Source organism: Erithacus rubecula (genome assembly GCF_903797595.1).
Source record: "Erithacus rubecula genome assembly, chromosome: 3".
Classification (NCBI taxonomy): domain Eukaryota; kingdom Metazoa; phylum Chordata; class Aves; order Passeriformes; family Muscicapidae; genus Erithacus; species Erithacus rubecula.
Genome location: NC_136689.1, coordinates 62,315,116 through 62,339,976, shown reverse-complemented (window position 1 = coordinate 62,339,976; position 24,861 = coordinate 62,315,116). Strand labels below are relative to the sequence as shown.

The 24,861-nt window shown below is 41.3% G+C and overlaps 1 protein-coding gene across 1 annotated transcript in view; it reads right to left on the bottom strand.

The window, feature by feature from the left end:
• Positions 1 to 24,861, bottom strand: part of GFOD1 (Gfo/Idh/MocA-like oxidoreductase domain containing 1) — a 67,614-nt gene that overhangs the window by 27,298 nt on the left and 15,455 nt on the right. The window lies entirely within an intron of this gene.

Genomic DNA, 24,861 nt, shown 5'->3' with positions numbered 1-24,861 from the left:
CTTCTCCAACCATAAAAGCAATTGCTAACCTTTTTCTGCCTGGAAGACCAGCCAAAGGCCCAAAGAGCAGACAGAAGTTCTGGGCAAAGCAACCCAACAACATGCAAAGAGCTCCTCAGAGCCTTCCACATATCTGTACAGAAGAACAGAAAGAAAAAGAGAAAGCAAAGAAAGCGGTATCTGGAGTATGCCCAGAGAATGAAGAGACTCTGTTGAAATTTATCTTCTTAGTCCCCAAAAACAGCACTCACATCAGAGAAGGAAAGTAGGGAAAAAAAAAAAAAAAAAAAAAAAAAAAAGGAATTCATTCACTTCCAACACCTGAATGAGGCAGAGGATTTGTGAACAGACACACAGTGTATATACAGAAATATGTGCATCTATGAAAAACTTCAAGTGTAGGGGAGCAGAAAATGGAGCCAAGATTGCCACAAAAGCTGCTTACACTTTTGGCTTTATAAATTTCATAAAGCTAGCTATTTAGGAAGAGGAAAAAAGTTCTCTTTTTTTATTTCACATTCAAAAGAAGCCACTGTCACTTCATTTAGGTCACCTCTGCCTACACAGGGGTACATTTTCCTTTTGCATAACTTAGTTACTTATAAAATCTCTGGGCACTTTCCTCTTTACCAACCACAACATCCTGTGAAACACCAGATGATCATTAATGACTTCTACAGCCTGTGAAAAGTGGCACAGAGAAACTATAATCCCTGGATTCATTTCTGCTCCCTTCTATCATCATAAAGTTGAGCATCTAGTCTAAAATAATAATCTGGGACTTCCCAGCAGACATAAATACATATCACCACAAGCTATTTACCTTAACTAAGTTGGGCACATATTTTAGGACAGTGCCTGTCTTTCCACCACTTACAGAGCATCTTAGTAACCAGCCAAAACTAGATAAGTAACTTTTAGACCAGATGTCTAAACACAGACTGTTAATCAATTAAGACAGGTCTCCACTAAAAAAGGAGGCAGAAGATCAGCAGCAAAACAGAAAAGTAAATTTGAATCTCCCAGATCTCAGAGTAATGGGCAAACTACTGGAATGACCCTTCCTACACAGCATTATTTCATAACACCTAATTTGGCACATTTGTCCCTGCTGACAGAAGACACTTGTAAGAGAAACACTGCTGGAAGTCACTCACACTGGGCCTGTTTCTAAAAGCACAGGTTTTTCACTCAAGCTGAACAAGATGCCTGTGTCCCAAAGCACACAGCATCAGTGCCAGTCCCTTGTGCCCTGTTAGAGTCACTGCAGGGTTCAGTAAGGTTGGGGTGCTATGAACTGCACAGCTCAGATTTTCAGGGGTTCTGTAGGATGCTCGTTTGTACAGCTGGAAAGCAGATGTCTGGCAATTCTAAGAATAAACACAGATTATCAGTTCAAGCTCAAGCCTAAAAAAAGAACTTAAAAATGCTAATCCATGTGAAACAGCCAATTCCCATATCTTTGCCAATGTTTTAATTTGAGTTAGCCGAGCCAAGCTAAAAACACAGCTCAGCAGGCAATGGAAAGATGCTCACTGTAAGTGGAGGCCATGAAAAAGGCATCTGGTCTGAGCTACAGACTTGCCTCTCTGCCTGAACACAGATCAAGAAGAAATCTGAAGGATGGATCAGGCAGAATGTGCAACAGGGATTTCATTAATTGGGGAAATGATGTTCAGACAGAGTGAGCTGAAGGCAACAACAGCACTGCAGTCAGGCTCTGCTGTTCTCCTCTGTGACATCCCCACATCTGACTTATTACCAGTGGGCAGCTGCTGCAGAAATTGAAGTGATGCTGAAATGACAACTCTATTAAAGGGGCAGATGGTCCTAGGAGCAAATGTTTCACCAAGGACTGGCTAGATATCATCAAACACATTTCTCAATGACTCGAAAATGACAGCTGATGTCCTAAGAGATGAAATTTCAAAGTGTTACTGTACAGTGTAGCCAGGGGCCAAGAATATTCTTGAATGTGACCTGACTTAAAAACATAATGAAGCTGATTGAAACACATCAGAATGGTTAGAATCCTTGCTAGCAGCTTTTATGGCAGTCATGGTAGAAATGTGCCATTTTGGGAAGACAGCCAAACTGCTTATATGTGGAGTACAGCTGTATCTTAAAGCCATTCTAGCTTTTTGGATGGATTATCATTCACAATGAAGCGGGGAAAAGGCAGAAAAATGAAGGAAAGAGATGCTAAAGTAAACCGTATTTATATTAGAAAACGTTTGGGTTTTTTTTTTTTTAAACACTGGAAATCAGATTCATAAGACAATGCTTAGTGGACAAAATGTTGATTGCAAATTAGTTTTCCTGTTACCATCATAGAAAATAAGGTTCAAATTTATGTACATTGTCACCTCATGCACAAAGGACTGTGAAAGCCAACAAGTAATGCTCCTTTCATTTTCTCCCTGCCCATTAGTAAATCAAACCAATATACCAATCAAACCTAATATACCCATAGATATCCTTGGAGCATGGATCAATAAGGTAAAACTTCTTAGCTGATCTCTGACAAGAGCAGTGATCTCTAAAGCTTTCAAGAAACCATCTACCAAAACCAAGACACAACTAACCAGGTTGAAAATACAAAAACAGTATTTAGAGTATAAAGTGGTTAAAAAATCACATGGTGCTGATAACACAGCAGTGATATCACAGAAGTGATAACACATTCTTTCACTGTGCAGTGGGCAAAAACACAGTCATCCCCTCAAGGTTAACCCTCCATCTGCAGGCAACAACCACACAACAAAGCTTGGCAAAAAATAATTCCCACTACAAAACAGATCACCATAATTAAGCTTGACCATATGGGTAAGGATTTTTAGGGACCTTTAGATCCATTACTATCCTTCAACTATGTAAAATACCACCTCAGTTACTTAGACAAAGGGGAAATTCCTGTAGTCATTCTACACAATAAAGCCAACCTTCACTCCATGTTTTTAAGGCACTGACATTTACATTGGAAAAATAAAACAAGGCTTAAAAAAGGTTCCAGCCTGTCTATGTACACACCTAGGCATCATGGGTTCAGAGGCCACAGTGCTGCTTGCTGCCATGAACAGCTCCTGCAAATTCATGTGATTGTTCTTGGCAACACTACAGTTGGAAGTGTGTGCAGGGTTGGGACCCTGTGGTAAAGCATTCTGCTCACAAAGCATGACGTAGTGCTGTTTATTCTGACCCACCCTACCTCTGTTCTTCTGAGAAGTGCCATGAATATTTACAGCACTTAACATCAAATATAAAATAATAACAGCAGTTTGTAACATTGTTTTACTAGCATGTTTCCCATCTCTATGCGCAGTGAATTTTCAAATTGGCATCTGTAATAGTTCTTGTGTGCAGTGAATGCAGCAGGTCTATGGTTCCATCTTCCAAGTTCAATCCTCACAAAGGCATTTCTGGTTTCTGCATTGAAAGGAAAGTGGACATAAACAGGCAATATTTAAGGGAACAAAGGAGCTGCTTTACCAAGAGAGACTGCGAGGTCCATGAGTTTTCAGCTCAAAAAGGATAAGTCTGATTGGAAATATGATCAAGGTTTACAAAATTATGAAGTCTGTGGACAAGGTACTTATAGAACTGTTTTTAAACTAAATTCAGTATTATTAGCATTCACTGAAACTAGCAGGAAATAAATTCAGAATTAATAAAAGAGATACATTTCTAGTGAGACAGAATTGAATTTCTGGAATTTGTTGCCACAGTGATGACCTGGAACATCTGCCACAGGCAGACAGTATCAGCATGTTCAAAAAGGGATTAGACAAATCCAGGGACAATAGGTCCATAAACAGTACAGAGAACAGGCCAAGATGCTCCTCCTAACATCCCCAATATAAGAATGGTGGATGCAGGAATGTGAAAAGGAGCAGACTGCAGACATGGGGCCAGGCTCCTGTGCTCTCCCTCATCAGCACATCCTCAGGGTACTGATGAAGAAGAATCCAGGGCCAGATATGAACACTGGTGTGACCCAATGGGTATTCCTCTCATCCTTTCATGCCTGATTGCTACATAACTGCTAGTTTCAGGGATTTATCTTGGGATTGATTTTCCACAGTGCCCATTGCCTCACTTGCAGCTCTGGTGCTCTAACAGGCTCTGGTAATGAGTGGGCATCCAAAAGAGGCAGCAGCCAAAATTCATGAGGCCTACTGAAATGCAAACATTTTCTTGCTTTACCATGCCCCAGGGGAATTACTTCCCTACTACATAAACACTGTTTTATAGAACCACATATTTGTAGTTATTTCACTTTTCACAGCATTAAGAATCCTGGTAACTCCCTTCATGGATCAACCTGGCAGGCCCATGCCCTTCCCTCTTCAAACCTGCTTTTACCCTAAGAATCCCAGCTCCTCCATTTATCTAGCAAGGCTTGGTTTTGTTACTCTGCACAGAGACCAGCTTATAAAGCAGCAGCCTGGTGAAAGTTCAGCACTAGCCCTGGGCAGCCCACATGACAACCCAGCTTCATGGGAACACAAGTTCTGCATGGCACAGCAAGCAGCATCAGGATGGAAACACTAATTACAAACATGCCTGCCAGGCCTGGAGCTCACACGCTCTGAACAAAAAGAGCAGAAGGGCATTGAGAGGGGACTTCAGCAGATGTCAGAGGATGGGGAGGGCTGGCTCTCCCTTGATGACTCCATCACTGTTGCTTTTCTATTGTAACAATTATCTGTCATGCAAAGCCTTTGTGCACGCACTGTACGAACCCAGCATCTTCTGTCCTTTAAAGGAACAGCTTTATGTTTAGTGGTTATCTAGTGATGACTGACACAGTGGCAGGAAGAATTTAGTTGGCTCTTATTCTAACTATCTTTCACCAGCATCAAATCTTTTAGCACACTGTTAGGGGCACAGAAATAGGTCAGCATGACTCCAGTTGATTGCAAAAGACTAAGTCAAGTTAAATATTGGGGGGGGGGAGAAATCACTTTGAGTCTTGCTTCTTGGTTTTTGATCTTGAAACTTCAGCTCCACATGTCATTTGGTCACATGAACATTCATGTGAAACACTGATCACAATGACAAACTTTACTGCCAAATCCAGCAAGACCCTGAGCCTCAGGAAAGGATGAGACAGATTTTTGAGTCAGTGTAAAGAGCATGATCTACACAACTTGAAAACTGATTCATCCTGGTCTGAGGCATCTTGAACCTCTGCGTTTTATTGGCTTGCAGCTTTTTTTTCAGGGGTTATGATAAAAAATGAATCAAGAAACATATCATTTTAGGAAATAGAGAAGTTTATTTAAAGTGGAGCCGGCAGCTGCTGTGTGGGAACATTCCTAAAACCAGGACAGAGTCCTGCCCTGAAGTTAGGAAAGTTTGTAACTTGCTACACAGCTAAAACATCCCTCAGGCAGTTCAACTCCACTTCAGTATTTTTTTGTAAACCACTGATGTTTCAAGAAGTCTGGCATTCACAGTACCAATCCAAGGCCAAGTCCCTTTCCTTTACTGTCTCCTTGGCCACACAACTGTACCTTCTCTGGCATCACAATGGCAAAAGCTAAGAAGAATTAGGTCATTCCCTTCAAGAGCAATTTAAGATACACCTTTTGTAATTAGCCCCATAGAATCCTTGGACACCAGGAAAATGCCAATGACTTCCCTGGAATTACTCCTGATTTACACTAAGGAGTCAAGGCCTATTCCAGCTTCATATTGTGAGTAAAAAAATTACAAGAGAATAAAGTGAGAAGAGGGGACAGGGCATATGTTTACATTTCCAAGCCATGTTTTACTCTGTTCTAGGCAGAAAATCATTAGGGATTCCAAAATATATCCATAGGTGGTCTCTGCACCAAACAGTTTTTTCTTAAGTTAGTTTCACCCTACCTAGTGAGGCAGAACAACAAAGAGGCTTTTCCACTCCCTTTCCCATTCCTGCTGCTGTAACCTCTTTCTACTACCACCACCACTCCTGTGCAGATCCCATCCTCTAAGCATGTCTACAAAAAACAAAAGTGTAATTGGACTCCACAGGGCACCTTTGTGCAGGCTCTGGAATCACCAGCTGAAGAAGTCACAGCAGACTCTATCACAGGGAGCAGCAAGGGTACAAGCCTCCTTAAGGACCTGGATATGTATCAGTTCTGCTACCTGAGTGGAATAAGTCCACACTACTCTGACTTTACTGATATTACTACCTGCACTGACTACATTAAAGGATTAGGAAGGCACCCACCAGCCAGGCAGCATCAGCCCAGCCTGTCCAAGGAACCAGCACCAAACACGCTCGTGCTTACCAAAAATATCCTGCCCCAACTAGCAGCTTCCTCCACCAGTGGACCCCTGGCAAGACAGCTGCTTTTAGAAATTCCATCATATGGAAAGTTTCCACACCTTCTTGAAGAAGTGGTAACTCACTACTACAGCCATCATCATCATCTATAGCTGAAACTTTCTATGCTCTACTTGGGACAGGAGGAAAAGAAAGCAAGAAAAACTAGAAAATTTTCTCCCCCTCTTTGCTCCTCCCATTTGCTGTTTCTGCATCTCAGCCCACTGCATGCATGTCTCCAAACATTTGCACAGGGATTTCATACAACATCACTGGCCAGAAAGTCATGTTAAAAACAACACAGAAACATGTCTGAAGGCTGTGAGCCATTTGATGAGGGAGCTACTTTTTTGTTCCATATTTACACTGAGTTCACACTGATCTCCTGTGTGCTTACACAGTGCACATGTAATAGCTGGTAACCCAAAAATTCCAGCCAAGGGCAAGGCTTTTAACTTGTTTTTTCCAACTTAAGTGTAAGGAGATCATGCCCCTTCAGAAACAAGACAAGAAACTTCTTCCCTTCAGAGCTACCACTCTCCTACACCACATAAAGAGTGTCACCAATTACTCTTCCCATCCCACAACTCTTTAAGTCATTTATTTCTGTTCCCAGAATGTATCTTCCAGACAGAATCAAAAGTGATTTACATCTCAGCAGGAAGCCTTAATCCTTCCAGGCACTACTGGCTGTTCCCTTTGTCTAAACAAAAGGTTTTCCCCAAAAACTGCAAGGAGAAAGGGGCACTCTTGCTGTTTTCTTCTGTGGTTTGCTCACTGCAGTCTCTTGCAGGGCTCATGCTGACACTGCTCCAGTTGGAAATACAGGCAGAAGATATTTCCTGATGATTTAGCACATACTGTCTGCATGGGTATGAGGTGGTAAGCAGTTTAGTAGTGCTCCACTCCACAGATTCTCTCAAATGCATTGCCCCAAAAATGCTCCAGTGATAAAACACTGCCACAAAAATGGCTGGAAAGTGTCCTGATATTTCCTTCTTCCAGCATCAGATATGTGTTTCTGTGTTAAAATTTAAGCAATTTTGTTTAACTCACAATTTCCTCCAGGCCTGTCTCTGTGCCCAATACAGTTATAAATTCTCAGAGGAAGGTACATGTGTGTATATATGTATTTACACCCTTCAAATACCCTTGTTTTGGCCTTGAAAGGTGCCCGTGGATACTACAGGAAAACAAGAAACAAACTTGCTTATATCATTGACCTGAATCTGGTCTGGTCTGTGCCAAAACTACCTGCTTCTTACAGCCAGGGGAGGAAAGAGAATTAATGTCAGTCAAGGCTAAAGCACTTTACAAAAGGCAGCGTAATCCAGGGCTGACCACATCCTATGCTTCCACACCCTGCCATTCCCTGTATCCTACAAAAGCTTCCAAAGAACAAACACACACCAAAAGAAACAGGGCTAACTATCAGAATTTTAAACATTCGTGTTCCCTGAGCTCATGGCAGATGCTGCCTCCTTTTACAAGAGGTGTCTTGGAAACAGAGAAGGTACATACCGGGGGAATGCCACGTCCTGAAATGCAAAAGCTGTAAACACAGCCTGATTGAGCTTAATGAGATAGAGGAAATTAATGCCATCCTCCTCAAATCCCTTCTGGACACAGACCAGACATCAGCACAGAGCAGCCCTCAGTTACAACATTCCCTGGGTCAGAGGGCAAGGGCACCAGCAAGGAAACAACAAACATTTCTTCCCTGTGAGACTGAGATGAACACATCAATGCTGAATTTATATTAAAGTTAATTTCCTTCTGTTGCTCCTGTAGCAGAGTATTTCTTAGTAATTCACAAGAAGCTTTCCCAGCCTCTCTGTGCCTGAAGTCTTAAGTTGATGCCTCAAACACAGTAGATTTCTTCATGCAGAACAAAGACTGGTTACTGATAAAGGGAGAGTAACCTGAAGGCTGGGGAGAAGGACACTTTCCCTGCAACACCAAGATAACACACAAATACTGGTGAGGCTTCCATAAGCAAGCGTGAACTACAGGCAGACACTGCTGTTTGCTTTTTCCCAACTTGTTTCTTGCTGGGTCTCAGAGAGATCAAATCTATGCCCAGTAACAGTCACAGACTTTTTGTTCCAGGGAAAAAACATATTAGTTTTACTGTGCCAAATTCTGGTTTGGAAAATTACCACCTACTAACTTCCTCATAATGACAGTAGGAATACAACTCTCTCCCTTGGCTCAGCTAGCATGGGTAGCATTTCTTTGTGCTGCTTGATAAAGAGGAACCTTTCAGCTCTGAAAAGCCAACATTTAAGAAATTGGTGTTTGAGCCCCCATGGTGTGTGGAGAAAAAATAATCAGAGATCAGAAATGCCATGATAAATCAGAACGTATGCTTTACCTAATATTTATTTGCCAGATCCAAATGAATTATAACAGGGATTGAAACTGGATGGAAATCACCAAAGCACAAATAATAACTGCAGGATACATTTGGTTCTTCCTAGAAAGGACACAAGGAAATGGTCTCAAGTTGCCCCAGGGTAGGTTTAGACTGGAAATTAAGATAAAATTTCTTCACCAAAAGGGTTTCAAGCACTGGGACAGGCTGTCCACCAATGTGGTTGAGTCACCATCCCCAGAGAATTTTAAGATTTGTAGACATGGCACTTAGGGACACAGTTAAGTGGTAGAATTGGCAGTGCTTAGTTAATGGTTGGGCTCAACAATCTTAAAACATCTTTTCCAAACTAAAGGATTCCATGATTCTGAAGCCTTAAGCAGCACCTGCAAGTTGTCTGTCCCACAGATATTTGTCTTTGCAAGCTAAGGTGCAAAACTTTACAAGAAGCCTTCCATTTCTGTACATTCAGATTATGTGATTAGAAAAATGATATAAAAAAAGCCTTAGAGCAGTGGGTTTCCTCCAATTCTCCTAATTAGAAGACTTGCATTTTTTGTTATATTACACTCTGCCCAGCTCACTATCCCAAATGTCAGCTAGACTCAGATATCCACTCCTCCCAGATACATCTGGGGCTTCTGCCTTGATTTGGAATCCACTGGACTGCAAGGCATGGTAGTGTGAAAGGTGTTCCTTTTGAGGCTTACAGGTGCATTTAGAGCTGTACTTTTCTCCCAGGTTTTCTTCTTGAAGCTTCACACAACTTCTTCCATTTTCAAAGAAGGATTTAATTCTCTCAAAATAGCAGCCAAAAATATTGCACTAAGTACCATTTAGAAATCTGTGGAAAGCCTGACACAAAGAGAAATCTTGGCATCCCTATTTGGAAAGCATATGACAAGGAAACATGCTCTCTGCTCACCTGGCATGCCTTTTTTTATTCCTAGTGCCTCAAACACCAGTATTTTTGTGAAAAGGCAGCAGAGCAGAAAATCATTCCAGATATCAACACAAAAACAAGCATGCTGATTAGTTTAGCCTGATGATTTTGTGCCAGAATTGGAAGTCCTTTTTAACCCTCTTATCCTTTTAAGGGTGAAAAAACTGTCCTCAGAGTCTCTCAATTAAAAGTCCCATGTGGAGCAAGGCTTCCTCCCCAGCCCCAGCAGAGCTTTGATCTCTCCAGATTATCAGCTCTCTTGGCCATCTGGCAAAGGGCAGGCCTGAACAACCCTGCTCTTTCTCTATTTCTACATCCAAAACTGGAAGGGAACCACCCCTTCAGTTTGAAGTGATGGGTATGTTTGCCTTCTGATGTTGGAACTGCACTACAAGAACAGCTAGCATGACTCCACCAGTCAGTAAGAGAAGAAGATATCAGGCAGAGGAGTGAGCAGTCATAACCCTGGAAGAGTTGGGTGTTAGCAGATTTGCTCACTGACATGATCCTTCATTAGTTCTAATTAAAGCTACTGACTTTTGCACAGGGCCTAAATTCTTGATCAGATTGTATTCTGTCTATAATTCCATTTACCCAGTGTATTTTTTTAAGTGAAAGAGCACATGTTAAGTCAAGACTTTCAGGACTGGCCACTGATTTTGATGATTCTGATTTTGAGAGTTGACCACAGAAGCCTGCAGCACAGTTGCTTCAGGAGTTTTGAGTGATGAAATGACTGCACAGGCTCAGCAATCCTCAAAATCAGGCCCAAAGGATGCCTCTTCTTCCTCACTAGTCCCTTCAAAGGGAATGCTACTGCCAGTGGAGCTTAACTTGTATCCTTGGCTTTTGCTGATTACCAGAAACACCAAGAAGCTGCCTGGGGATCTGCAGCTTCCTCCAGGGGGTTAGGTACCCAGATGTCACATTGATGGGCAGCATTTAGTAAGTCAACTGATGTCATGCAAAGTCCATACATAATGAACCACTGACCTCTAGACTCAGATTTTGGCTTCAAGACCACACCTCCCCCTTTTTTACTAATGGCACTGAAGGCACCCTGTATTACTGTCAGTGATGTATGACACAGCACATCCTCTCTGATTCTCCAGGGTCCTAAATGACTCAACCACTTAAGCTGGTAAGTGCAGAGACACTTTCTATGACTATATTTAGAGAGGGTCTGGAAAAGTGATATCACCACTGGAATGAGGAAGTATTTATCCTCCGACTGGAAACACATGATGATGATGTAAAGGTACTATTTGGAGAGCTCTATTTATATGGTTGTTTCCTGAATTTTAACATGACTCAGAAAATCTTGGGATGTAATATGGTGCCACTGCCATAGTCTGTGGGAACCACCGCTAAAGTTTTGCAAAAGCTTTGGCAAAACAAGCTAACAGCAAGTTACCATGGCTCTGCAATGCAAGACTGAGGAATGGATACTGAAATGTAATGACTTGACCAGTTTGTTACCAATGGATTTAAAACTGCTTTATTAATGGGAGACCAGTGACTGAATTACGTGGGAAAGACCCAACAACTCCAGTGCAATAAATATGCAAGGGCAGTTAATGTAGAGTGAAATGTGATTTCACTAATTATTGCTTGTTGCAATTATTCTACTTTTCTGGATCAATAACTGGTTTCCCAAAGCCAACTGCCTCTGCTTCTTGACAGCTTAGGAATTTTTGTAATAAGTGTTGATAATTTCTTACAGAAATATTTTCTGTAAGATTTACAAAGGCACAAAAGATCCAGCTGCTGAAAAATCTCCCAGAAGCAAGTCTTGTGAACTCAGTCTGAATGTTTCCTGAAAGGACCACAAACTTTTCTGCTCAGAAAAGAGAACACTTCTCCATTAAAGACCTTCAACCACTTCCCTTTCTTTTATACCTTTAAAAACCGAACTGAACACAACTCTCTGGGAGAACATAGCTGATGTAGGCTGATGAAGAAAAGGGCAAAGGTTATTAAAAACAGGAAGAAAAATAAGAATGAAACTGTCATACCTTACAAGTGCCAGTGATTGCACTGAATTACACCAAGCCAATTAGAAACAGCAGTAAAGCAACCTGGCACCAGCGCTCCCCACTGGGTATTCAACAGATCTTGATCACTCTTGCAAAGTCAAGATAAAACCTAGTAGAAAGCGCAGGTTCGTCTAAGATGAGAATTTCCTTATGCAAAACATCCTTGTGCATGATCTTCTGTTTCTGCTCCAGCCTTGTTCTGCAATTCAAACATATCTGCAACAACTTGGACTACACCACACACTGCAATGCTCTGTGTACTAGCACAAGCAGAGTAGAAATTGCTATCCCACCAAAATGGCAGGAAGTTTACACCTGCTTTGAATGAAACAGACAAACAAAAAGTGAATCCATGCCATGTTTGTAGTTTATCTTTGACTAACAGATTATTCATTTCTTGGGAAGTTTAATATTTAATGTAATCACAGCGTAACAAGAGTGCTACATTGCTTAGTTCTTGAGGGCAGAAATTCCCATTGATTGCATCTGAAATCTTTCACAGAATCAGAAAAAAACCCCTGCACTGAGCAGTAGTGCAGGCACTGAGCAATCAATCACTGCATAAGGTTCTTGTCTCATTACTCTCACACACGATGTTAATTCAATTGTTTGCCAAGATTAGAGTGCTAATATAACCACTGATTGCTGATATTTCTTATCACCCAAACATTACAGCAGTATTAACCATATAGCATTCAGCATCACTAATGTGACCTTGCAATGCCACAACAGTTCTAATAAAATTGCTCTCAGGACATGTAAAAGCCATAATTTTACGATTCTGTCCAAACCTTATTTCTCCTGCTTTACTCATGCTCTCCTCAACCATGTTCGGTGGTCCCGTTAAATACAATACTATGACTGGATTTTCTTTTCTACTTCTGCATCTTATCCCTGGAAAATTTTATCTGCAGTTTCAACAGTATCTAAACTGATGACACACTAACATATGACTGCTTCCAGGCTGCTCCCTTTCAGCACCCAGTAAAAGCTTGGCCCGTCTTTTGGACGGCACATCCACAATATCTCGCCTTCAGCTCAAGTACAACACAGAAAAGGGAATGCTTATCTTGCCTCCTCTTGCCTGAGGACAGCACAGCTCATCCCTGTACCATTAGCTGTCAGCTTGGATATGCACTGCATTCATGTCTACAGATCTGGATTACTGAAGAGCTGAAGCTCTTGCTGAGACAGAGCTTATCCCAATAGCCTCTCCTGATTTCTTCAGTTCTGCAGGAGGATACATTTCTTCCAGACCAGAAACATTTCACTTGAAAAGAGTTAAGCTAAATAGAAAAATGAGTCTATTGTTCCCAAACAGAGCTACCTGCAAGCAGTGTAGTTAATAACAGAAAACTCACTTTAAATTCACATCTTATTTTCACCTGTGTTAACACAGAGGGGTAGACAGCACATCCTGAATGTATTTTTTCACACAATGTTTGCAGTCCTTCCTTTCTCAGGCATCTGGTACCAAACATCTCAGCAACTCCAACATCACTTCCTCCAGTCCTGATAAGGAGAAGCTTGCTCTCTTCCACCCAAATGGCTTTGGCAAATATCACAGCCCAAACCTGTCACTATCATCAGTTCTTTCTCAGGAATGCATTCTTGCATCAAACTAATGTTTGGTTTCAAACCTTTCCAGTTCTTACCCTCACCCTTTCTATCATTCCTCACTACTGAGCTATTAATTCCTACTTCTGATCACTCTGAACCCTCCTGCTATCACCCAAACACCTGATTTTCCAACAAATCTTCTCATGCTTTCCTTGCTAGTGCTTCTCTCCTGCATTTTATTTTCTGTCAACTTTTCTGTGTCAGAAGTGACATCTGGCTTCAGGAAAATATAATGCCTTTGCCTTCTCCACAATCCCCTATGCACCATCTATATTGATTTCTGTAAAGATGGAAAGCTCATCAGACAGAATCAGCTTTCTGCTGTGTTGATACAGTGCCTAGCACAATCCTGCTCATGTGCCAAGTATGGCCTATGGTATTATAATATGTAAAATTTCAATATGTTATATGTATGGTCCACATGCAGATCTAATATATGGCTACATATATCTTCACTTGTTCTGGATACAAGTATTCTGTGTACCAAAACAGTCAAGTGATAGGAGTGAGTGAACAAAACACACCACTACTTTTTCTATTTGAATGCAAATCTGGAATTTTAAAGCAAGATAAATATTTTGGAGGAGAAGTACTATTTTAGTGTAGTAGCCACCCACAGAATTGGGAAACAATTGGTCTAAATACTTGACTATTCTTAAAATTTTTCCCAAGTACTCACAGATTCTCTAGGTTGTCTGTTGTAGAAAAAGTTTTATCTGCATCATGCTTTAATTTAGTACAGCTTATTCCACTCTTCTTAAAGAAAGAAACTACACTGGTGTAAACCACCTTTATAACTAAAGGGTTGCAGCAGCACTGCTTCTGTTCTTATAACTATTTCAAGTTTTGGCATAGCTTAACAAGTGAAAGCCAAGCCTGAGTTTAGCCCATTCAGTCACAGACTTATATACAATATTATTATATGGAATCACCACCCTGAATGAGAACAACCAAGAAAGCCTACCTGGATATTCCTACCTTTAATCTAAATTATTTTAAATTTTGTCCCTACTTTGAGGGTGAGGTGACATAACACATTCTGGAGTCATAGAACACTTTGGGTTGCAAAGGACCTTAAAGACCATCTAATTCCAACCTCTGCCATGGGCAAGGATACCTTCCACTACACCAGGTTGCCCAAAGCCCCATCCAATCTGGCCCCTGAACACTTCCAGGGATGGGGCACCCACAACTCCTCTAGGTATCTGTTTCAGTGCCTCACCACCCACACAGTAAAGAATTTCTTCTGAATATCTAACAACCCATCCTCTTTCAGAAGAGGAACTAGTGCTTTCAGCTATCACTACATGCCTTGTGAAAAGCTCTCTCCAAGTCACGGGAGTCATGATTGACATTTCCCTTACACCAATGGAGACAGCAGCTTGCCACTGCTCTCTGAGCTCATGTCTACACTGCAAGCACAATATGACTGCTGCACGTGCTGACACGCTTGAGTGAGTTTTTCTCCAGCAGCAACAGCAGTGAAACCACAGCAGCACAGTTTCACAGACCACAAGATGCCTGGTGACTTTTCACAGGGTGTGCTGATCTCTGTACCACTGCAGCTTCACTGCTCTGGTTGTCAGCCTGGCTCAGTTAGGGCATGTAGGTCACCAGCTAGACATCTCTGTATCTGGGGGCAGTTTTGAGTTGCCAGGGCAGGAAAATACAACTCTCACCCTGATTTTGTTCTTGCTGTGCTTCCACCTTCCCTACTCGAAAGCCTGAGCCCTCAGCTGCTATAGTCTGGAATGCTTCAGATGTGAAAGCCACGTCTCCTGTCTGAAAAAAAAAATCTTGTCTTCTGTGTGTGTTGAAGGGATGGAACCACATTCATATGTGGTCAAATCTATGGTACAAGAAGGCCCTAAAACAAGGGAATGGCACACATCAGAAGCATATCCAACCACCAATGAGAACCTTTTGCTGGTCCAGACACACAAATCTAGCACAGATTAACCAGCTCTGACTGTCCGACATATTTTTAATCCAGCCTTTTAGATGACTTGGCAGGATTGGCAAAAGCCTGAAAGGCAAAAAGAGTCAGAAGGGAATTTTACTGCAGTGTCTGCTCCAAACTACATAAATTCTCAGTTACACTTTTCCGGCATGCACCAGTGAAGTGGAAAGAGATTTAACACGGTTCACCACCAGAATGCAAAATCAAACTAAAGCACAGAAAGTCTGCTGAAGTTTAGCATGTCTGTCTCATTCACTAAGGCTCCTGCAACACTCAAAAACCCCACAAAAACAAAAACGGCAACAAAAATCCCAACCCACAATGCAAATGTTTGTGTGCTTGAAAGCTTGGAGTTTTTTCCAAAGTTCATCAGTTCATCAGATAAAAGATACTGTGCCTTTCTGTATATCTTGGATCACCTTTAAGCACCATGACTGCACACTGCCAATAAAACAAAGCATTTGCAGCAAAACAGCTTAAAATGTACTCAAAAGCTGCATGCAATTCTTAAAGAGTGATGCTCCTCCTTTTTATATATATATACTTATTTGTATTTTCCAAAGAAAGATCACAAAGTTCCTATTTCGTTATACAAATGCATTTTTTTGTGAGACAAATTAGCCAGATTGTACTTTGGAATCACTCCTTTGATTTAGCATGAAGCCCTTAAGAACCTATGTGTGAAATGAAACTGCCAATATACATGCTATTAAGCATGTAATTCTTGTGTTTAACCAGGAAATAATAAGCATTTATTTGCTGAAGGTCATTAGAATGTGGGAGACACCACACGTGGGACAAAAGTTCATTCACTGTATGAAGACAAGCTGGATCACACAATGCCACTTGATCTAAGCAATAGCAAAAAGGGAATAAATGTTGAAATTATCTAAAATTGAACAGGGAAAAAAAAAAAAAAAAAAAAAAAAAAAAAGGGAAAAAAAGAAAAAGAGGCTCTGCCAAAGTCTTTCATGTGTGTCCTGGAGGGCAAAGACAGCAGAAGTGGGGAAGTTTAACCTGTCCAGGCTACAAGCACAGAATGACGACCTTGTCCCTATACCAAAAGTTCAGCCAAGCCAACAGAGTTAAGCTTGCAATGCTGACTGAAAAATAGATTCCCTATAAACTGTAACATATTATCAGATGCCAATAGAACAGTCCCTTTCAGACATAATAGAGTCGGATTCTTAAGAGCACAGAGGTCACTTCACTGCATTCCCTTAAGCTTAAAACCACTTTAAAATATTTATATACCTATTACAGGAGCATTTTAAAGCACTTTTTACCATAGGAGGAAATGCAGTAGCACAAATACGATTCATATCCTCATACTCTACCAGTGAAATCATTGGGTACTTTATGCAAAAACTTTGAACAAACAAGGAGTCTAATAATAAATTTGATTACAAGCTGCTGTACAAAGTTTAATATTGGGACTGGTGGAGACTTCTTCAACCACTGATCACAAATTCCACATTTTATCATGTGCTAGGGCTCGTGCACCCCAGCAGAGGCTCAGCAGAAGGCAATGATAGCACATCTGTCTGTCCCTGACAAGAAATGCTCCAGGAGCTCTCCTCTGGAAGAAAACACACATGAGCATCAAAAGGCTGCTTAGGGTTTCACAAAATGCAAAGGGCTTAAATTTGCAAATCTAAATTGCCAAAGTCAAAGGTACAGCCACATCATTTTATCAAATACATGTAAAATCTGGGTTACTCTGACTACCTCCACTTTTAGGGCACTTTGACCTAAGGCTTTTCAGTCACTTGTCTACAAAGAATCATATACATAAGCTCAAAACTCTGCTAGATTTTTTCTCCCAGTTTTGACCTTCCTGTGTTGATAATCTCCTCACCATTGCACAGTCGTTATGAGTATTTCTTCATTAGGTTAACATGCAGCTGTTAGTGATTATTTCACAGTAATCACATGAACAGCAGCAGGACCCTGCCATCTAAAGTCTCTGCCATGCACACCTGTACCACTGTCAAGCACCCTGTCAGGACCTCCTCTAAAAAGCCAAACACTTTCTTCAGCTGTGTTTGCAGTGACACTTATCCCCACTCTTCAAGTCAGGAGTGAATATAAGACTACATACCCTGAGAAATAAATCCATATAAATGCCAAAATTACTTACAAGACAGCAGAGTCACTGTTTCATCCTATGCTGTAGGTGACACAGATATCTTTCAAGTTCCAGAGTCAGGTGAATTAGAAGGATTATGACAAAAATTGTAAGGAAAATATCTCTGCTATCCCACCACCACTACCTCCAGTTTGTAATTCAACCAGCTCACAAAGCAAATCCAGCAGTAACCTTTATTTTACAATAATATGCTAATTAGCACAGTAATACCCCCTCTATTACCCTTGCCTCAGCACATTTTAATTACACTGTAACCTAAGCAGACGTGACTAAACACCTAAATGTGTATATGCCATCAATGGAAGTGTTTGATGCCAGGTAGGTGTTTTGAGCAAACTGATAAAGTGGAATGTGACCCTGCCATGGCAGAAGGGTTGGACTAGCTGAAATTTAAAGGTCCATTCCAACCCAAACCATTCTGTGATTCTACAAAATAGGAGCAGCTTTCCACATGTGGATGATTACATGGAAAAATCCTACTGCAGACAGAGCAAATTTGTATGTTATCATATAGAGGTAAAACCAGGAAATCCTAGCAAGGTGTCAAGTGAGTCTGGCAACTTGTAATCATTATAAAGTTGTAAATTCTGTGCTCTTTACTCTGTTAGTATTGTTTTCTAACCTGACATTTCCAAGATGCTCAAGATTAAAAAAAAAAATAAAAAAAAAATTGTGATTTACCTCAAAACAAAAGGTCAATTTTTACCGCCTCATTAAAATGTACGCATTTCCTCCCTAAAACCAAGTTAGTTTGCTCCAACAAATGAACTTCTAAAAATCAGGCTATTTTTTGTGGTTCATCAAGTCCATTGTTTCCAAAAGTAAATAGCCATTATCCTTAATCATTCAGTAATCACTCCCTTCCCTTAAATGAAGGGCTTTGAAGGTGATAGGGGAAAGGCTGCTTGAGTCAGATAGCCTCTGTGGGAAAGAGCAGCCAGCTTTTGTGCTGTTGTATTTGCAGGAAGACTTGCTCTTGTTTTTATTATAGATAGGTTCTGTTTTGTTTCCCAAAGAGAGGAATTATAGGAATTCAAGAAAGAATAAAGAATTACCATGACACCCTTCAACAGAGTAGGAAGGTAGCAACACAACTTCCACAAGCTGTTAGAACGTGATAAACGACAGCATGAAATTGGATAAGAAACCAAAGCTCAGGAAAACGAGTAAAGTTTAAGATCTGCCCTGGGAGGGCTTCCAGATGCTAAAGTCTCTAGCTCCCTTCAAGAATCACATGAAGTTTCCTGAAGAAGGGTCCTAGCTCCCACCAAAAAGCTGTTTAGCAATGCAGCCTCACACATTTCACTGGCCCAGGTCTGACTCATCCGTGTGCAGGAAAGTAACTCATATCGGCCATGTGGTAAAGAGAGCTTTGTAACTTGTACAGGCACTTGTAAAACCAGCTCTTGAGAGAATTTACACTGTAACTGACTTGAAAATGTAGATTATTTTTCCTGCCTTCACTGCCTTTGAATCACTCAGAGAGGATGTTAAATCCAGTAGGATTTCACAGCAGGAAAACTCAGCATTGGATTCTCCACTCTCACTGAAGTAGGGGTCATGGAGTTGAGCACTGCTGACTGCTTCTGAAAATCTCATCCAAAGGACCTATTCCAAAGCAGGCTAATTCCCAGGACAACTAGCTCATTTAGACTTGTACAGACTTTGGTTTCAGCCCAGGCTACATTAGCATCCCGCAGAGCAATGTGTTTTAACAATTTGCCGTCCAACAGCTCTTAAAATTCTCAGCATCTCTGACTGAGCCACAATAAAATATGTTGTTATTTCACATTATTTTCATAGTGCATATAGTGCATTTCAGATCTTTTTCTGAGGAGCAGTGACTAAACCAAGCTGTTGCTTACTATGGACAACTTAAGAGACCAGTGTTGTCACATATAAGGTAGGCTTGCAAGCACCAAACACACAAAATCAGACATTCTCACAGGCTTTACAAAAGCACACTCAATTTATCCATGGAATACAGGCAACTGAGTTAATAAGAAGGGGCACACATCACACCAATCACCAAGAGACTCATGGCATGGCTACAGTCTACAAGAAAATATGGTATGAATTAAACTATAAATAAATATCTCAACTCGAAGATGATCAACAACTGCATTATGTTACATTTCTTGATGCTGGTGAAACATGTCCAGGGAAGAATAACCAAAGCTTGGTTACTGCTGGTACAATCTTGTTCTACTAAGAGTAAAAGGCTCTTCTATCATAACAAGGATGAAGTTTTAAAATTGCCATAAGGAGACAATAAAGAACTTCAATAAACAGCTTCAATTGTAGGAATTTTTTTTTTCCTGAATTCTAAATTAGTTGTCATACAGCAATATTCAATTCGGGGTCCAGTTTCAGAAGCTGTCAGATCTGACTAACCCAAGGGAGACAGAGCTTTGCTGACAGGTGCAGAAAAGCATTAAACTGACATATTTACAAAGACTGTGAATTATATACGAGTTTCTGTATAAACCAGACAGGTTTCATGTGCCACACATTCTTCATATATTACAGCTGGGTCTCTTAATACAAGAATTGCATTCTGTGAATTTAAAGTTGGTGGGAGCATGAGACTGACATCTCCAGAGACTTGTATCTGCTCCTGAACAGAACAGCAACTACAATTTCTTCCATAGCATTCAGTGCATCCAACCCAGAATAGCCAAATGCCCAAAAGAATGTGGGTTTCAGCTTCCATCCTCATGCTGCTCTCAGCCATTCTTCTGAGAAGACAACTGAGGGCACTGACACAGGGTGGGTAACCTAACTTCATTATGCTATGAGACTGGTCTTCCACAGCACCTTAATGAGACAGAAGAAACTGTCCCTCAAAACTCAGCATGCAAGGGGGAACTCATTTGAGGGAGCCTCTCCCATCATGAGGTATCACCTCAGATGGAAGTTTACATATATTTTGTAATTTTATATATGTTGATACAACCTGGGGAGAAAACCTGCAAATCCCCAGGGTTTAATATTACCATATTATGTTTAAAATAAACCCATCCACTCCAGCTATGCTTCTGTAACACCCACAGAATGTTCACCAAGAGACCTCTGTGCTCAGCAGGCTGTGTCCACCTCTGTTTCCTGATGCAGCAAAATCCTCGACCTCCTTAATGCAGAGCTGCCATGTCATCTCAGTGCATCTAATATTTAAGTAAGCTGCCCAAAAGGCCACTGTTTCCCCTGTGAGACTGCTCTGCCTTGACGCTGTGAAATTCCATCTTCAGCTCAGGCATACAGAGCAAATGTTCCTAAAATGTTCCATAAAGCATATGCTTAGATTTTTTAACTGGCTGCATCTGATCATCAGCCTTTTCTGCCAGCTCTGAAATGCTGCTAGAACATCACCCACTTGAATGGCAAGAGCTGCTGGCAGGCATGCAATGAATAGACTGAGCTGCTCACTGAAGAGCTGAAAAGGGAAAATTGCAGTCGCTGTCTACCTGCCTGTCTGACACGGCTGTGATGGACAGGCATGTCAGATCCAGCACCCTTGTCTGCCTGCCTTCACAGAGACCACAGCAGTGTGGAAGCACACAGCCACATCCTGCAGACTGCCTGCAGGGGTACTGAGGGAAAACACAACCTTTTGGTTGGTGACAGCCATTGCCAAAGGTTTGGGAAAACACAGTTTTCTTGTGCGTGCCTCTCTGATCTACACAGTTCTACAACAGTGGCTGCTTGCACATTCAGCATTGATTTTGCAGGCCTTAAATGGCTCAGATGCTGCCATGGGTCATCTGACCACACACCAGAAGATGGACTGTGACCACAGCATTATTTTTGCTTTTTACTACACCACTGGGATATGGTTTCAGTTGGAAACTGATTTGGGGGATTATTTAGCTCCAACCTTTTCTGTTACAGTGGTCTAACCCCCAACCCATCCTAATGGCATCTGAATGCAGCTCAGCAGATTATGTGGAGCATTAGTAAACTGAGGTAATTTCATCAATCACAGCAGACAATACACCATCAATGTAGAAGTACGAGTATATGTGAATTCAAAGAATGGAACAAGGATTGAAGAGAACTCATTAAGGTATTAAAAACTGCAGTTACCTGGAAATAATCTGATTAAAATAGTAAAGGACCATATAGCCTGACTACAAAGTATCTTTCAGCAAAGAGATAATTTTGATGGAATCCTCATTAAGGAAAATATTTAAGATTAGCTATATCACAAAAATATGCTGTAGAGGAAACTCTTCTCTGTCCAGGAGATTGGTTAGGTGACCTCAACTGTTTTGTCTGTCTCAAATGGCTATGAACATATGACACAGTAAGAAAGCTGGTCTGTCAGAGACAAACCCAAACCCAAGGGGCTGTTTTCATGACGAATCCACAGCAGCTTATTCCAAAGACATCACATGACCTGTTCTTCCAGTATGATTATAGAATGGCATGATTATGCTAGCCCTCTCTCTGAACACCTTTTTTTTTTTTGTTGTTTTTTTTTTTTTTTTTTTTTTTTTTTGGTTGGTTGGTTTTTTTAACAATGAACTGTGACTATTACAAGAGAATGCAGGCCTGGGACTAATAATGTTATTGCACATCTGTACCAGCTCAAATATCCACCACCACACACATAACAGTAAGCAAAATTCGGTAGAATACATTCAAATGACAACATTCATCTGCTCCCTGTCAGATCACAGTATTTTAGTAGGTTTTGCTCATGGCACATTAATGCTACAACTGTTGTAACTCAGAGCTTATATGGCAAAGTAAGCAGTGGAGGATGGGAGGGAGCAAAATGTCATTTTAGCATTGTTGCTAGAATAAAATCAGAGAGGAGCTACTAATGTAGTAGTCAGATGTGGAACTTGCAAGACTGACAAACATAGCATGAAGGAAAAGGGCAATCAATAGCCACCAACCGGATTCCTTTTTCTGTGGCCACTTCAACTGCTCCAAGCCCATGTCACTACATCCACTTAGCTTCCCTGTGACATGATGCTTCAAGGAGAAACCACACACAACACCCAGTTCCCCCACAAACACATCCCACATAACCATCATAGCTATGGGTACAAACAAGGGCAGCCCCTTCTGTTCTCCAGTCAGTTTATGGTCAGCTGAGCTGAAAGCTCTCATGCCAGATCCAGCATCATAAGCCTGTTATTGGATTTGCTGAATTCCTGCTGGGTGAGGTATGCTTTCTACAAGACTGTTATTCTGAAATACACTGAAGGAGGTCACATTCAACAGCTTCTAATTAAAATTACTTATATTTTTGTTTTCTGCAAATGAGTGCAGGAAGAACAAGGATGAGATGTGCTTGAGCCCATGGGGTGCATTGGTACCTAGGTGGTCTTTCCTTCCTGCACCATTTCTGTGCACCCAGACTTCTGATCCCCACTGACTGCTGTCTGACAAACACAGCACTAACAAGTCGTACATGAATTCATATGGGCTTCCCAGAACTGCTCCTAAGTCACAGTGCAAACCAGCCTAATTGTATCAGCAGCCTTCTCTGCTCTCCACTCCACTCTGCAAAGAGCCTTCCCAGAGGACCAGTCAACCAGGTGAAGGAAGCAAGCACATTTCTGCTGGTCCCAGTCTGCTGGAGGAGGGCAAAGGCTCAGTCAGCTCATAAATAATGCATGGCCTGTTTATGCAGCTCCAGGGACCCACTTCAAATCAGCCTGTGGTCTCTGGAATTACTTTCAGCATACTTGGCCAGACTCTTTGGTAGGGAAATCAAAAAGCTGCTTTCAAAATTTTCCCTGCTCACTTGAAGCTTTCACCCCTCTCTGCTGTACATAATCCAGAAGAAAGGAGGCATGATTTTCTGGTCACTCCAGTTTCACGCTGGTACCACTTGGCTAACTGCAATAGATTTAACTCTCATGTATGCTGCTGTGACACAGTGAGCTTCAAAGATGGCTTAACAGCATACAGGGATGTACCAGCAATTCAGAAATGAATCAGGAGGAGATCAAGCTGCATGCAGTATCATCAATGCCTCCTAAGCAGATGGTTAAGTATGAATTATTACAATAAAGGCTAACACAGCCTTTTCTTACTTGTTCTAGAGGTGGAATCTCAAATAATGAACAAGCAGTAGAAGAGGGAGAGGTTGAATTGATAGGAGGTGAAATTACAAGATATTCCTCCACCCTGCAAAAAAATCTTTTAAAATACTGGCTCTCATCCCAGAGGTTTGACCCCAGGGGATATGATGTCAGTATGCCAATGCAATAGCAGAAGCAAACCTTGAAATGTAATGTCAACTCCTCCTTGTAAACCTCATCTAATCCAAAATATTTCACACGAGAAAAACTTGCATAAAAAGGAGCCAGGAGGAGAAAAACATAGCTCAACTATACAAAGTCATGCACACTGTAGACATACCCATGTTAGGAAAAGGCTGAGTTGTTCACTAGGCCAAGTCAAGCAAGTCACAATAACAGATCCCTGAGCTCTCCCGTCCAAGCCCAGTGTTTAAAAATGTGCCACTACAGGCTGTGAACCCAGTGAGAAATGGACAACACTTAGCTTGCTCTCCCTCTACACTGGGAGTGACTGAATCACGGATCAGTCTGAAGACACCCACAATTTCTGCCTACAAACCACTGGCTGGAGCTGCCTGGAGTATACTTGAGTACTGCACACAGTAAGAAAGTGTCTCAATGAAGAAGGCTCAGGGGTGCTGTTAACAGCATCATTGGGGCATTTAACTCTATTCAAACAACAGCAAGTAAGTTTGAGCCCACCTGACTGTAATGTTTGCTGCACACCTGAAATACACTGCATGAGAACCACTGCCAAATCAGGCAGCATCATAGCACAGGCTAGGCTAATACACATCTTTATAGGCCTTCCTCACAAAAAAAAAATTTAAAAAATCTAAGTTCAAATTTTTTACAGACTTTTTAACCCACTTTCTACACATAGGTTGAGTTCAGGGTGGGCGACACCAGCTGCCTGCCTACAGCACATTTCAGCAACTATCTTGAGAAGACAGCCCATATACCTGAAAGGATGGTAGGCTGTGGCACACACAGACACATGCCAGGTCACTTCAAACAGACCTTACTGTGCTTGGCAAAAACTTCTGGAGTTACTCAACAAGCTCTTATCAAAAGTCTTGTGGTTTATTGATGCTGAAACACCTATTCATCACCTCTGTTTAATAAACAATAATTTCTAACCATGCCTGACTTCTCTCTGCCTTCCTAATCTTCTAAAGGAAGGCCAACTTTCCATCCCTCACCATCACAGTGATCTTATCAGTAACCTGCTGCACTTGGTGCCCAAAGCATTTTCTGCCTGACCAGAACAGTCCTTGGTACCTCAGTGGGAAGTCTGCAGTACCAGACAGGTTGCTTTATTCCTCCACTCAAGAGTCTTGATCTTTGAAGTTCATCTCCACAGGGAGAGAGCCTTTACAGAGTCTTTCTCTGGAAAGTTCAAGACAGTTTGAAGAAAAGACAGTA